The sequence below is a fragment of the Salvelinus fontinalis genome, chromosome 27 (assembly GCF_029448725.1).
Source record: "Salvelinus fontinalis isolate EN_2023a chromosome 27, ASM2944872v1, whole genome shotgun sequence".
NCBI classification, from domain to species: domain Eukaryota; kingdom Metazoa; phylum Chordata; class Actinopteri; order Salmoniformes; family Salmonidae; genus Salvelinus; species Salvelinus fontinalis.
This window is the reverse complement of record NC_074691.1, coordinates 6,228,251-6,241,202: the sequence shown is the minus strand read 5'-3', so window position 1 is coordinate 6,241,202 and position 12,952 is coordinate 6,228,251.

The window sequence follows — 12,952 nt, the reverse complement described above, 5'->3', positions numbered from 1 at the left end:
CACTTATGGAAAAAATATATCTATTTTCAGAAATGTTGGTAAATTTACTTTTATTGTTTAAAGAACTTCTGATTTGTGTGTTTTCCACCATCTAATCATGGCATGGGGTTGTTCAATAACAGATATTTGTTTGAAATGTAACACTTTAAAAAAAAAATTGGTGTAAGTTGTACTGCTATGTTTTACACGGTCAAATGTGATAAACAACTATATTTCTTTTCAAATAAATAACTGTACAAATGAAAAAACTGTACAAATGATACATATGTGACATATAATTTGTTGTAAGTAAAAATAAAAAATCTATACAGTTATAGGAGGTCTGTCTGTAAAATATTAACATTTTACATTTTAGTCCTTTAGCAGATGCTCTTATCCAGAGCGACTTACAGTTACACGGAACCCAAACCGTGTTCGCCATCGTGCGCTATTGCGCATACATTTATTTTGTCCCCCAACACCAAATGCGATCATGACACGCAGGTTAAAATATCAAAACAAACTCTGAACCAATGATATTCATTTGGGGACAGGTCGAAAAGCATTAAACATGTATGGCAATTTAGCTAGTTAGCTTGCACTTGCTAGCTAATCTGTTCTGTTTAGCTAGCTTTCTGTTGCTAGCTAATTTGTCCTGGGATATAAACATTGAGTTGTTATTTTACCTGAAATGCACAAGGTCCTCTACTCCGACAATTAATCCACACACAAAACGGCCAACCGAATCGTTTCTAGTCATCTCTCCTCCTTCCAGGCGTTTTCATCTTTGAACTTATATGGTGATTTGCATCTACACTTTCATAGTATTACCACGACAACCGGCAAAACATTTAGTCTTTCAATCACACACGTGGGTATAACCAATGAGGAGATGGGAGAAGCAGGACTTGCAGCGCGATCTGCATCAGAAATAGAAAGGAGTTCTATTTTAGCCCTTGGCATCGCAGACGCTCGTTGGCGCAAGCAGTGTGGGTGCAATAATTGAATAACATGGATTTCTACATTTATTTTGCGATGTGCACGTGACGTGTCCGGTCTGGTCAGCATGTTAGTGCATTCATCTAATGTTAACCTTTTACTGCAGTGGGCTAAATATGGGTCACACAGGGTGTTTCTTGGTAGTCTTAAACAAATCTATAGTGCATTTGGAAAGTATTCAGACATCTTGACTTTTTCCACATTTTGTTACATTACAGCCGTATTCTAAAATGGATTACATTGTTTTTTCCCCTCATCAATCTACACACAATACCTCATAATGACAACATAAAAACGGGTTTTTAAACATTTTTGTAAAATAAAAAACTGAAATACCACATTTATATAAGTATTCAGACCCTTTACTCAGTACGTTGTTGAAGCGCCTTTGACAGCGATTACAGCCTCAAGTCTTCTTGGGTATGACGCTACAAGCTCGGCATATCCTCGCAGATCCTCTCAAGCTCTGTCAGGTTGGATGGAGATTATTGCTGTACAGCTATTTTAGATCTCTCCAGAGATATTCGATGGGATTCAAGTCCGGGCTCTGGCTGGGCCACTCAAGGAAATTCAGAGACTTGTCCCGAAGCAACTCCTGCGTTGTCTTGGCTGTGTGCTTAGGGTTGTTGTCCTGTTGGGAGATGAACCTTCGCCCCAATCTGAGGTCCTGAGCGCTCTGGAGCAGGTTTTCATCATTTCATCTCTGTACTTTGCTCCGTTCATCTTTCCCTCGATCATGACTAGTTTCCCAGTTCCTGCCACTGAAAAACATCCCCACAGCATGATGCTGCCACCACCATGCTTAACCGTAGGGATGGTGCCAAGTTTCCTCCAGACATTTCATCAGACCAGAGAATCATGGTCTGAGTCTTTTATGTGCCTTTTGGCAAACTCCAAGTGGGTTGTCATGTGCCTTTTATTGAGGAGTGGCTTCTGTCTCCCATCTCCACAGAGGAAGTCTGTCAGAGGGACCTCCCTGACCAAGGCCCTTCTCCACTGATTGCTCAGTATGGCCGGGCGGTCAGCTCTAAGAAGAGTCTTGGTGGTTCCAAACTTCTTCCATTTAAGAATGAGCAATCCAAGATGGCGTAGCAGTCAGACGTCTTTGTCTTTGTCCTGTCGTGGCCCTTCTATATATATTTTTACATATTTTTCTTCGCATATCTTTTAAAAATATTTTCCTAAACCTCATCTTCTAAATATTCTCCTGCAACCCACCTCACCCAATGTGGCATGGATCTGCTTTTTTTCTCAAGTATTTCTATTTACTTCGGAACATCTGGAATCCCTCAACTGAAGCTAGCCAGCTAACAACCTACCAGCTATCAGTTAGCAAACCATTACTAGCGGTCATCAGCTAACCTTTAGCTCGGAAAGCTCTTGCCAGTTCGAACAACGTGACTCAAACCAGAGCATAACGGACCTATTTCTCTCCATATCCCCGGATTCCTACCGCAAACTCTGAACATTTTCATCTGGATCTTCGCAACTAGCTGACCGCAATCCCGGGTGACCACTCCTGGCTAGCGTTTCCGTCCCGGAGCAAGCACCAATTAGTCTGAAGCTAGCCCGGCCAGGGCTCCTGTGCTACCACCGAAGCCCACTCCTGGGCTACAATATCCGGACCCCTTCTACTGCCGGTACGGGTCACGGAACCCCGCCAATCCTCTACAACTGGAATACCGACATAATCTGCCCGAGGACTCCAACAGGCCCCTCAGGCGCGACACCCGCTGAAGGCCCATTCTGCTAACCTGCTAGGGCTACTAGCTACCTAGAGCTACCTGGAACTTTACTAAGGGAGGCAAAAACAGACTTACTCCCATTGCGACGTCCCCCAAAGGCTAACTTGCTAGCCCCGGTCTGCTAACTACTAGCCTGCCTACCCCGGTTTGCTAACTGCTAGCTTGCCTGCCCCAGTCTGCTAACTGCTAGCCCCTGCTAACTGCTTGCTTGCTAACCCGGTCCTCTAACTGCTAGCTTGACAGCCCCAGTCTGCTAACTGCTAGCTTGTTTAGCCCCGGCCTACTAACTGTTAGTTTGTTAGCGTCGGCCTGCTAACTGTCTGAATCAGCCCAACCACTCACTGGACCCATATGTTCACTTGGCTACACATGCCTATCTCTAATATCAATATGCCTCGTCCACTACTGTCCTGGTTAGTGATTACTGTATTATTTCACTGTAGAGCCTCTAGCCCTGCTCAATATGCCTTAACCAACCATGTTGTTCCACCTCCTACATATGCGATAACATCACCTGGTATAAACGTCTCTGGAGACTATATCTCTCTCATCATTACTCAATGCCTAGGTTTACCTCCAATGTACTCACATCCTACCTTACCTTTGTCTGTACACTATGCCTTGAATCTATGCTATCGAGCCCAGAAACCTGCTCCTTTTACTCTCTGTTCCGAACGTGCTAGACGGGCAGTTCGTATAGCATTTAGCCGTAACCTTATCTTACTTCTCCTCTGTTCCTCTGGTGATGTAGAGGTTAATACAGGTCCTGCAGTGCCTAGCCCCACTCCCACTCCCCAGGTGCTCTAATTTGTTGACTTCTGTAACCGTAAAAGCCTTGGTTTCATGCATGTTAACATTAGAAGCCTACTCCCTAAGTGTGTTTTACTCACTGCTTTAGCACACTCTGCCAACCCGGATGTCTTAGCCGTGTCTGAATCCTGGCTTAGGAAAACCACCAAAAACACTGAAATCTCCATCGCTAACTATAACATTTTCCGACAAGATAGAACTGCCAAAGGGGGCGGTGTTGCAATCTACTGCAAAGATAGCCTGCAGAGTTCTGTATTACTATCCAAGTCTGTACCCAAACAATTCGAGCTTCTACTTCTAAAAATCCATCTTTCCAGAAACAAGTCTCTCACTGTTGCCGCTTGCTATAGACCTCCCTCTGCCCCCAGCTGTGCCCTCGATACCATATGTGAATTGATTGCAACCCATCTATCTTCTGAGCTCGTGCTACTAGGTGACCTAAACTGGGACATGCTTAACACCCCGGCCATCCTACAATCTAAGCTTGATGCCCTCAATCTCACACAAATTATCAATGAACCTACCACGTACAACTCCAAATCCGTAAACACGGGCACCCTCATAGATGTCATCCTAACTAACTCGCCCTCCAAATACACCTCTGCTGTTTTCAATCAAGATCTCAGCGATCACTGCCTCATTGCCTGCATCCGTAATGGGTCTGCGACCCAACCACCACCCCTCATCAATATCAAACGCTCCCTAAAACACTTCTGCGAGCAGGCCTTTCTAATCGACCTGGCCGGGGTACCCTGGAATGACATTGACCTCATCCCGTCAGTAGATGATGCCTGGCTATTCTTTAAAAGTGCCTTCCTCACCATCTCAAATAAGCATGCCCCATTCAAAAATGTAGAACTAGGAATAGATATAGTCCTTGGTTCACTCCAGACCTGTCTTCCCTTGACCAGCACAAAAACATCCTGTGGCGTTCTGCACTAGCATTGAATAGCCCCCGTGATATGCAACTTTTCAGGGAAGTTAGGAACAAATATACACAGGCAGTTAGGAAAGCTAAGGCTAGCTTTTTCAAACAGAAATTTGCATCCTGTAGTACTAACTCAAAAAAAGTTCTGGGGCACTGTAAAGTCCATGGAGAATAAGAGCACCTCCTCCCAGCTGCCCACTGCTCTGAGTCTAGGAAACACTGTCACCACCGATAAATCCACAATAATTGAGAATTTCAATAAGCATTTCTCTACGTCTGGCCATGCTTTAAACCTGGCTACCGCTACCCTGGTCAACTGCCCGGCACCCTCCACAGCAACCCGCCAAAGCCCCCACCATTTCTCCTTCACCCAAATCCAGATAGCTGATGTTCTGAAAGAGCTGCAAAATCTGGACCCCTACAAATCAGCCGGGCTAGAAAATCTGGACCCTCTCTTTCTAAAATTATCTGCCGAAATTGTTGTAACCCCTATTACTAGCCTGTTCAACCTCTCTTTCGTATCATCTGAGATTCCCAAAGATTGGAAAGCTGCCGCGGTCATCCCCCTCTTCAAAGGGGGTGACACTCTAGACCCAAACTGCTACAGACCTATATCTATCCTACCCTGTCTTTCTAAGGTCTTCGAAAGCCAAATTAATAAACAGATTACCGACCATTTCGAATCCCACCGTACCTTCTCCGCTATGCAATCTGGTTTCAGAGCTGGTCATGGGTGCACCTCAGCTACGCTCAAGGTCCTAAACGACATCATAACCGCCATTGATAAGAGACATTACTGCGCAGCTGTATTCATCGACCTGGCCAAGGCTTTCGACTCTGTCAATCACCACATTCTTATTGGCAGACTCGACAGCCTTGGTTTTTCAAATGATTGCCTCGCCTGGTTTACTAACTACTTCTCTGATGGAGTTCAGTGTGTCAAATCGGAGGGCCTGCTGTCCGGACCTCTGGCAGTCTCTATGGGGGTGCCACAGGGTTCAATCCTCAGGCCGACTCTCTTCTCTGTATACATCAATGAGGTTGCTCTTGCTGCTGGTGATTCTCTGATACGCCTCTACGCAGACGACGTCTTTCCTTCCAGGTCTCTGCTGCCAATGACTGGAACGAACTGCAAAAATCTCTGAAGCTGGAAACACTTATCTCCCTCACTAGCTTTAAGCACCAGCTGTCAGAGCAGCCCACAGATTACTGCACCTGTACATAGCCCATCTATAATTTAGCTCAAACAACTACCTCTTCCGCTACTGTATTTATTTTGCTCCTTTGCACCCCATTATTTCTATTTCTACTTTGCACATTCTTCCACTGCAAATCTATCATTCCAGTGTTTTACTTGCTATATTGTATTTACCTCGCCACCATGGCCTTTTTTTGCCTTTACCTCCCTTATCTCACCTCATTTGCCCACATTGTATATAGACTTATTTTTCTACTGTATTATTGACTGTATGTTTTGTTTATTCCATGTGTAACTCTGTGTTGTTGTATGTGTTGAATTGCTATGCTTTATCTTGGCCAGTTCGCAGTTGCAAATGAGAACTTGTTCTCAACTAGCCTACCTGGTTAAATAAAGGTGATTTAAAAAAAAAGAATGATGGAGGCCACTGTGTTCTTGGGGACCTTCAACACTGCAGACATGTTTTGGTACCCTTCCACAGATCTGTGCCTCGACACAATCCTGTCTCGGATCTCAACAAACAATTCCTTCTACCTCATGGTTTGCTTTTTGTTCTGACATGCACTGTCAACTGTGGGACCTTATATAAACAGGTGTGCGCCTTTCCAAATCATGTCCAATCAATTGAATTTACCAGAAAAAATAAACATCTCAAGGATGATCAATGGAAGCAGGATGCAACTGAGACTCAATTTCGAGTCTCATAGCAAAGAGTCTGAATACTATTTCTGTTTTATTTTTAATACATTTAAAAAAAACCTGTGTTTGCTTTGTCATTATGATGTATTGTGTGTAGATTGATATGAATTGTATTTATTTTTTAATCCATTTAGGAATAAGGCTGTAACGTAACGCAAATGTGCTGGTTAATAAAACACCTGTATTTATGGGAAACATGTTTAAAAAGGTTATTTTGTTTTAAAATGATATTGTAAACTGGAATGGTAGAGTTATTTATTTCATGGAGTTATCGGAATTGTATGGGAAGGTCTGCTCAATCCAAGAATACAACCAATTGATTACAGCATTACCCCAAAAATGGAGGAGGCAGGTGGCAGCGGGAGGGCTTAGGGAACTGGTCTGTCTGCACAATATAAAGCATCAAAACTGGCGGAGGAACAAAAATAGCATAAATAGGAAAGTATACCAGTTTCATTTGAGGACCAGGTGTTTGACAGCTGTGCCATACATATTGCAAAATAGCTGGGAAGAGATCATTGCTGTACTGATTCCATGGCACAGGGTGTATGAGTTGATAGAGGTTTTGTTTTATGTTTTGGGGGGGAGGGGGGGGCTGTTGGGGGGTCTCGGGTTGTTGAGGGGCAGCTCTCGGGGAGCTGTGTGGGGGGGGGGGGGATCTGGGATGGTTAGTGGCCTGGTGGTTGGGAGCTGGGGCTGTCGACGTGTCGTAGTTAAAGCTTGGTCGCAAATGGGTCGTCCAAATGGACAATGACCCCAAGCATACTTCCAAAGTTGTGGCAAAATGGCTTAAGGACAACAAAGTCAAGGTTTTGGAGTTGCCATCACAAAGCCCTGACCTCAATCCCATAGAAAATTTGTGGGCAGAACTGAAAAAGTGTGTGCTTTTTTTTCTTATGTATTTAATATAAAGTCATACAATCTACCTGCAGTGAAAATGCTCAACATTTACATTACATTCAGTTATCTAACTGTCTCCCATCCAGAGCGACCCACAGGAGCAACCAGGGTCAAGTGCCCCGCCCAAGGGCACGTCGACAGAAAGTAGATGTCCGAACCGACTTACCAAAACTATAGTTTGTTAAGAATACATTTGTGGAGGAAACAGGTAAAAAACTATCTATATCCACAGTAAAACGAGTCCTATATCAACATAGCCTAAAAGGCCGCTTAGCAAGGAAGAAGCCACTGCTCCAAAACCGCCATTAAAAAGCCAGACTACAGTTTGGAACTGCACATGAGGACAAAGATCGTACTTTTTGGAGAAATGTCCTCTGGTCTGATGAAACAAAAATATAACTGTTTGGCCATAATGACCATCGTTATGTTTGGAGGAAAAAGGGGGAGGCTTGCAAGCCGAAGAACACCATCCCAAACCTGAAGCACGGCGGTGGCAGCATCATGTTGTGGGGGTGCTTTGCTGCAGGAGGGACTGGTGCACTTCACAAAATAGATGGCATCATGAGGGAGGAAAATTATGTGGATATATTGAAGCAATATCTCAAGACATCAGTCAGGAAGTTAAAGCTTGGTCGCAAATGGGTCTTCCAAATGGACAATGACCCCAAGCATACTTCCAAAGTTGCAGCAAAATTGCTTAAGGACAACGAAGTCAAGATTTTGGGGTGGCCATCACAAAGCCCTGACCTCAATCCTATAGAACATTTGTGGGCAGAACTGAAAAAGCTTGTGCGAGCAAGGAGGCCTACAAGCCTGACTAAGTTACACCAGCTCTGTCAGGAGGAATGGGCCAAAATTCACCCAACTTATTGTGGGAAGCTTGTGGAAGGCTACCCGAAACATTTGACCCAAGTTAAACAATTTAAAGGCAATGCTACGAAATACTAATTGAGTGTATGTAAACTTCTGACCCACTTGGAATGTGATGAAAGAAATTAAAGCTGAAATAAATCATTCTCTCTAGAATTATTCTGACATCTCACATTCTTAAAATATAGTGGTGATCCTAACTGACCCAAGACAGGGAATTTTTACTAGGATTAAATGTCAGGAATTGTGAAAAACTGAGTTTAAATGTATTTGGCTAAGGTGTATGTAAACATCCAACTTCAACTGTATCACTACAAATAAAGTGACTAAGCAACAAGATAGATAATAAACAGCAGCAAAAAAAGTTTGTGCCAAAAGGGTCAATGCAGATAGTTAAATAGTTAACCAAATAGCTACCCGGACCAGCTATTAAGCAGTCTTATGGCTTGGGGGTAGAAGCTGTTCAGGGTCCTGTTGGTTCCAGACTTGGTGTATCGGTACCGCTTGCCTTGCGGTAGCAGGGAGAGCAGTCTATGACCTGGGTGGCTGGAGTGGACTATACAGTATACAGTATAGGGAGCCATTTGGGACACTTTCCCCCGGCCCATCCTCTATAGGCTGTTACACCACCAGATTATCTATGACAATGTTCAGACAGTTCCCTTTCCGCTGCAAAGCCTTATCGACCCAAACCCTCTGTTTGTCTCCAGTATCTTAGGCTGATAGTTGAGGTAGTTTCTTGCACGCTCCTGTGGCACTAAAGAACTGTATGACAGAGGCGTTGTCAGCGTGGGACAGATTTTATATGATGCTCAGTGGTTAAATTGAGCTAGATCTGTGGACATGTTAGGGTCAGAGTAACTTTTAGGGTTAGGGTTGAGCCGGGGTGTGGACATAGAGTTGGGTCAAGGTTGAACCGATGTGTCGAAATGAAGCTAGGGTTAGGGTTGTCATCACTGAGCGTGCCTCCAATCAGCTGTGTGTCATAGGGCGTTACAGTGAGGAAAAAGGAAATGGATAGGATAAGACGTGTCCTGTTGTGCTGCTGTTGTGCTGAGATTTTACAGTAGGAGCCTGTCTCTTTAAAACTCTGGTGGCCTTTCTCCCCTCTCTTTGTGTCTGTGTGTGTCTCCGTGTCACTCTGTCTCTCTCGCTCTCTGGTAAGTGGTAGCTCAAAGATTAGCCTTGCTGCTGCATAATCATGGGGACATCCCAAATGGCACCCTATGCCCTATGTAGTGCACTGCTTTTGACCATTTTGACCAGGGCCCATGGGGCTCTGGCCAAAAATAGTGCATTATATGGGGAATTGGGTGCCGTTTGGGATGCACCGTGGGCACCAATGCACCCTGGGCACCACCTGTATTAACTCCCTGAATGGTGTCTAGACACATTAAGGACTGATCTAAAATCGCTGTGTTAAGGCTCTCGGGAGGACACAGTCAATGTATTGTGAGGTTATCTTATCTCAGCTCTATTAGTTAGCCTTTCGACTGTCAGACACAGCAAGTTAGAATGCTCGGTTTATCAGTTACTTTGCTGGCTTATTTTGTACCACTTTGGCTGAGAGGACACTGAGATTTCCCCACTCTTAATAAATCCTTTAATGTTTTAGAGTATACTATCTACAGTACATCAACAATATTGTGTTGGTGCCAACATTTGTTCTAGCTTGCCAAAACGTACCTTCTTGTGCCTCAAAGGCATAGACATTACACTCGGGACAATTACAAACCAAATTACTGTCCAATGGAGAATCCCTACTTTATGTTCAATATCTGACTGAGAGATGTCATTTCTCTCTGACATCTACCCAGTACTGTATGTGCTGTGCTGACTTGAATATCCTCAGGCTTGGAAAAGCTGTAAAAGATTTACATTTTGATCCCCTCGAGTAATGGCCACTTCCCACTGTCAATCATGTCACCCTTTTCCATTACAAAGGACAGAATCGGTGAGGATTTGCAGAGGGTGCAATTCTATTCTGCAATTTCACTGTGGAACTATATATTCTGTCAGTCTCCCTAGGGAGAGGTTGAGAAGCCACCTCAGTAATAACATTTCCTGTACTTACTGGCACAATAGCTTGAGCAGCTATGGCTGAGAGACAGAGAGATAGAGGGCGAGAGAGATGAGTGGTATGTAGTTGATGGCTGATGGGTTTGATGGGGTGATGGAGGAGAGGGGATGGGTCTGATGGGGTGATGCTCAGCTGGGGGATGCGATGAGGGGAAATGGGTGAGTCTCTCTCTCAGTCAATGTGGGTCATACAGCCGCCAGTGAAATAGAGAGAGTGAGAGAGCGAGAGAGGAATTGTAATCTGATAGTTGGAAAGAAAGGTGGAGGAAGGACGGAGATGACTGGAGGGAACACACTCGAAAACAGGTATGTCACACTGTATGCATATGTACGATGTGTACAAATGTAAAAGTTGTGTTGGGCTGTGGTTTTCTGTCTTCTCACCTTTCCTTTGGGTGTGGTCTGAATAAAGTTTGAAGCCTGGTTGGCTTTTCCAAGTACCAGTAGGGGAGAAGGGGGTATGTTAAGCAATTTTTTACATTTAGCATCACTACGTCAAGGGAAATATAGTATTCCTTCTAACAAAGATGTCTACATACAGTGCATTCGGAAAGTATTCAGACCCCTTGACTTTTTCCCCATTTTGTTAGGTTACAGCCTTCTTCTAAAATGTGTTAAATGTTTTTTTTCCCCTCATCAATCTACACACAATACCCCATAATGACAAAGCAAAAACAGTTTTTTAAATATTTTTGAAAATGTATATAATTTTGGGGGGGAAATATCATATTTACATAAGTATTCAGACCTTTTACTCAGTACTTTATTGAAGCACCTTTGGCAACGATTAAAGCCTTCTTCTTGGGTATGACGTTACAAGCTTGGCACAACTGTATTTGGGGAGTTTCTCCCATTCCCCTTTGCAGATCTTGTCAAGCGCTGTCAGGTTGGATGGGGAGCGTTGCTGCAGAATTATTTTCAGGTCTCTCCTGAAGCCACACCTGCATTGTCTTGGTTGTGTGCTTAGAGTTGTTGTCCTGTTGGAAGGTAAACCTTCGCCCCAGTCTGAGGTCCTGAGCAGGTTTTCATCAAGGATCTCTCTGTACTTTGCTCTGTTCATCTTTGCCTCGATCCTGACTTGTCTCCCAGTCCCTGCCACTGTAAAACATCTCCACAGCATGAAGCTGCCACCACCATGCTTCACCGTAGGGATGGTGCCAGGTTTCCTCCAGACGTGATGCTGGGCATTCAGGTCAAATAGTTCAATCTTGGTTTCATCAGACCAGAGAATTTGTTTCTCATGCTCCGAGAGTCTTCAGGTGTCTTTTGGCAAACTCCAAGCGGGCTGTCGTGTGCCTTTTACTGGGGAGTGGCTTCCGTCTCGACACTACCATAAAGGCCTGATTGGTGGAGTGCTGCAGAGATGGTTGTCCTTCTGGAAGCGTCTCCCATCTCCACAGAGGAACTTTAGAGCTCTGTTAGAGTGACCATCGGGTTCTTGGTCACCTCCCTGACCAAGGCCATTCTCCCCAGATTGCTCAGTTTGGCCGGGCAGCCAGCTCTAGGAAGAGTCTTGGTGGTTCCAAATCATGTCCAATCAATTTAATTTACCACAGGTGGACTCCAATCGTTGTAGAAACATCTCAAGGACGATCAATGGAAACAGGATGCACCTGAGTTCAATAAGGGCTCCCGAGTGACGCAGCGGTCTAAGGCACTGCCTATCAGTGCTAGAGGCATCACTACAGTCCCTGGTTTGATTCCAGGCTGTATCACAACCGGCCATGATTGGGATTCCCATAGGGCTGCTCACAATTGGCCCAGCATCGTTAGGGTTAGCCTGGGGTAGGCCGTCATTATAAAGAATAATGTTTTCTTTACTGACTTGCCTAGTTAAATAAAGGTTAAAAAATATAAATAAAACCTGAGGTCAATTTCGAGTCTCATGCAAATAAGTTTATTTATTTAATATAAATTTGCTAACATTTCTTAAACCTGTTTTCGCTTTGTCATTATTGGGTATTGTGTGTGATTTTGTATTTTGGTAACCAAGTACACACTGAAATGGAGTAAGGCAGGTATGGGGGGCAGGTAGCATAGTGGTTGGAGTGTTGGACTAGTAACCGAAAGGTTGCAAGCTCGAATCCCTGAGCTCGAAGCTCGAATCCCTGAGCTGATAAGGTTAAAATCTATTGTTCTGCCCCTGAACAAGGCAGTTAACCCACTGTTCCTAGGCTGTCATTGAAAATAAGAATTGGTTCTTAACTGACTTACCTAGTAAAATAAATGAAAAAATGCTAATTTAAAAAAGTTTGAGGGATGAATGCATGAGTGAGTTCTGAGGGTATTTGGCACAGGCCATATACCAACTCCAGTTGTGTGGAGAGGCAGGACATTTTTGGCGGAGGTACTTACCTATTTCTTGGTTCAGGCATTCCGTCTGCCCGTTGGTCTGGGGATACCCGGAGGAGATCCTGAGGGCGACCCCCAGTCGGTCACAGAAGACTCGCCACACCCGGAAGACAAACTGGGGCCCGCGGTCAGAGACGATGTCCTCCGGAATCCCATACAGACGGAACACCTGCTGGAACATACACATAGTCAATTTTAGTATGAGGCTGTAACGTAACAAAATGTGGAAAAAGTCAACGGGTCTGAATACATTCCGAAGGCACTGTATATTTCAGGATGTTGTGTATCCCTGGAAATAGTCAGAATGAATGTAAACAAAACAGTTTTGAAAATATAGTGTAGCTTGTCAAAAAAAGTGGGTATGGAGTAAGTTAAACATAGGTACAGGGTAAG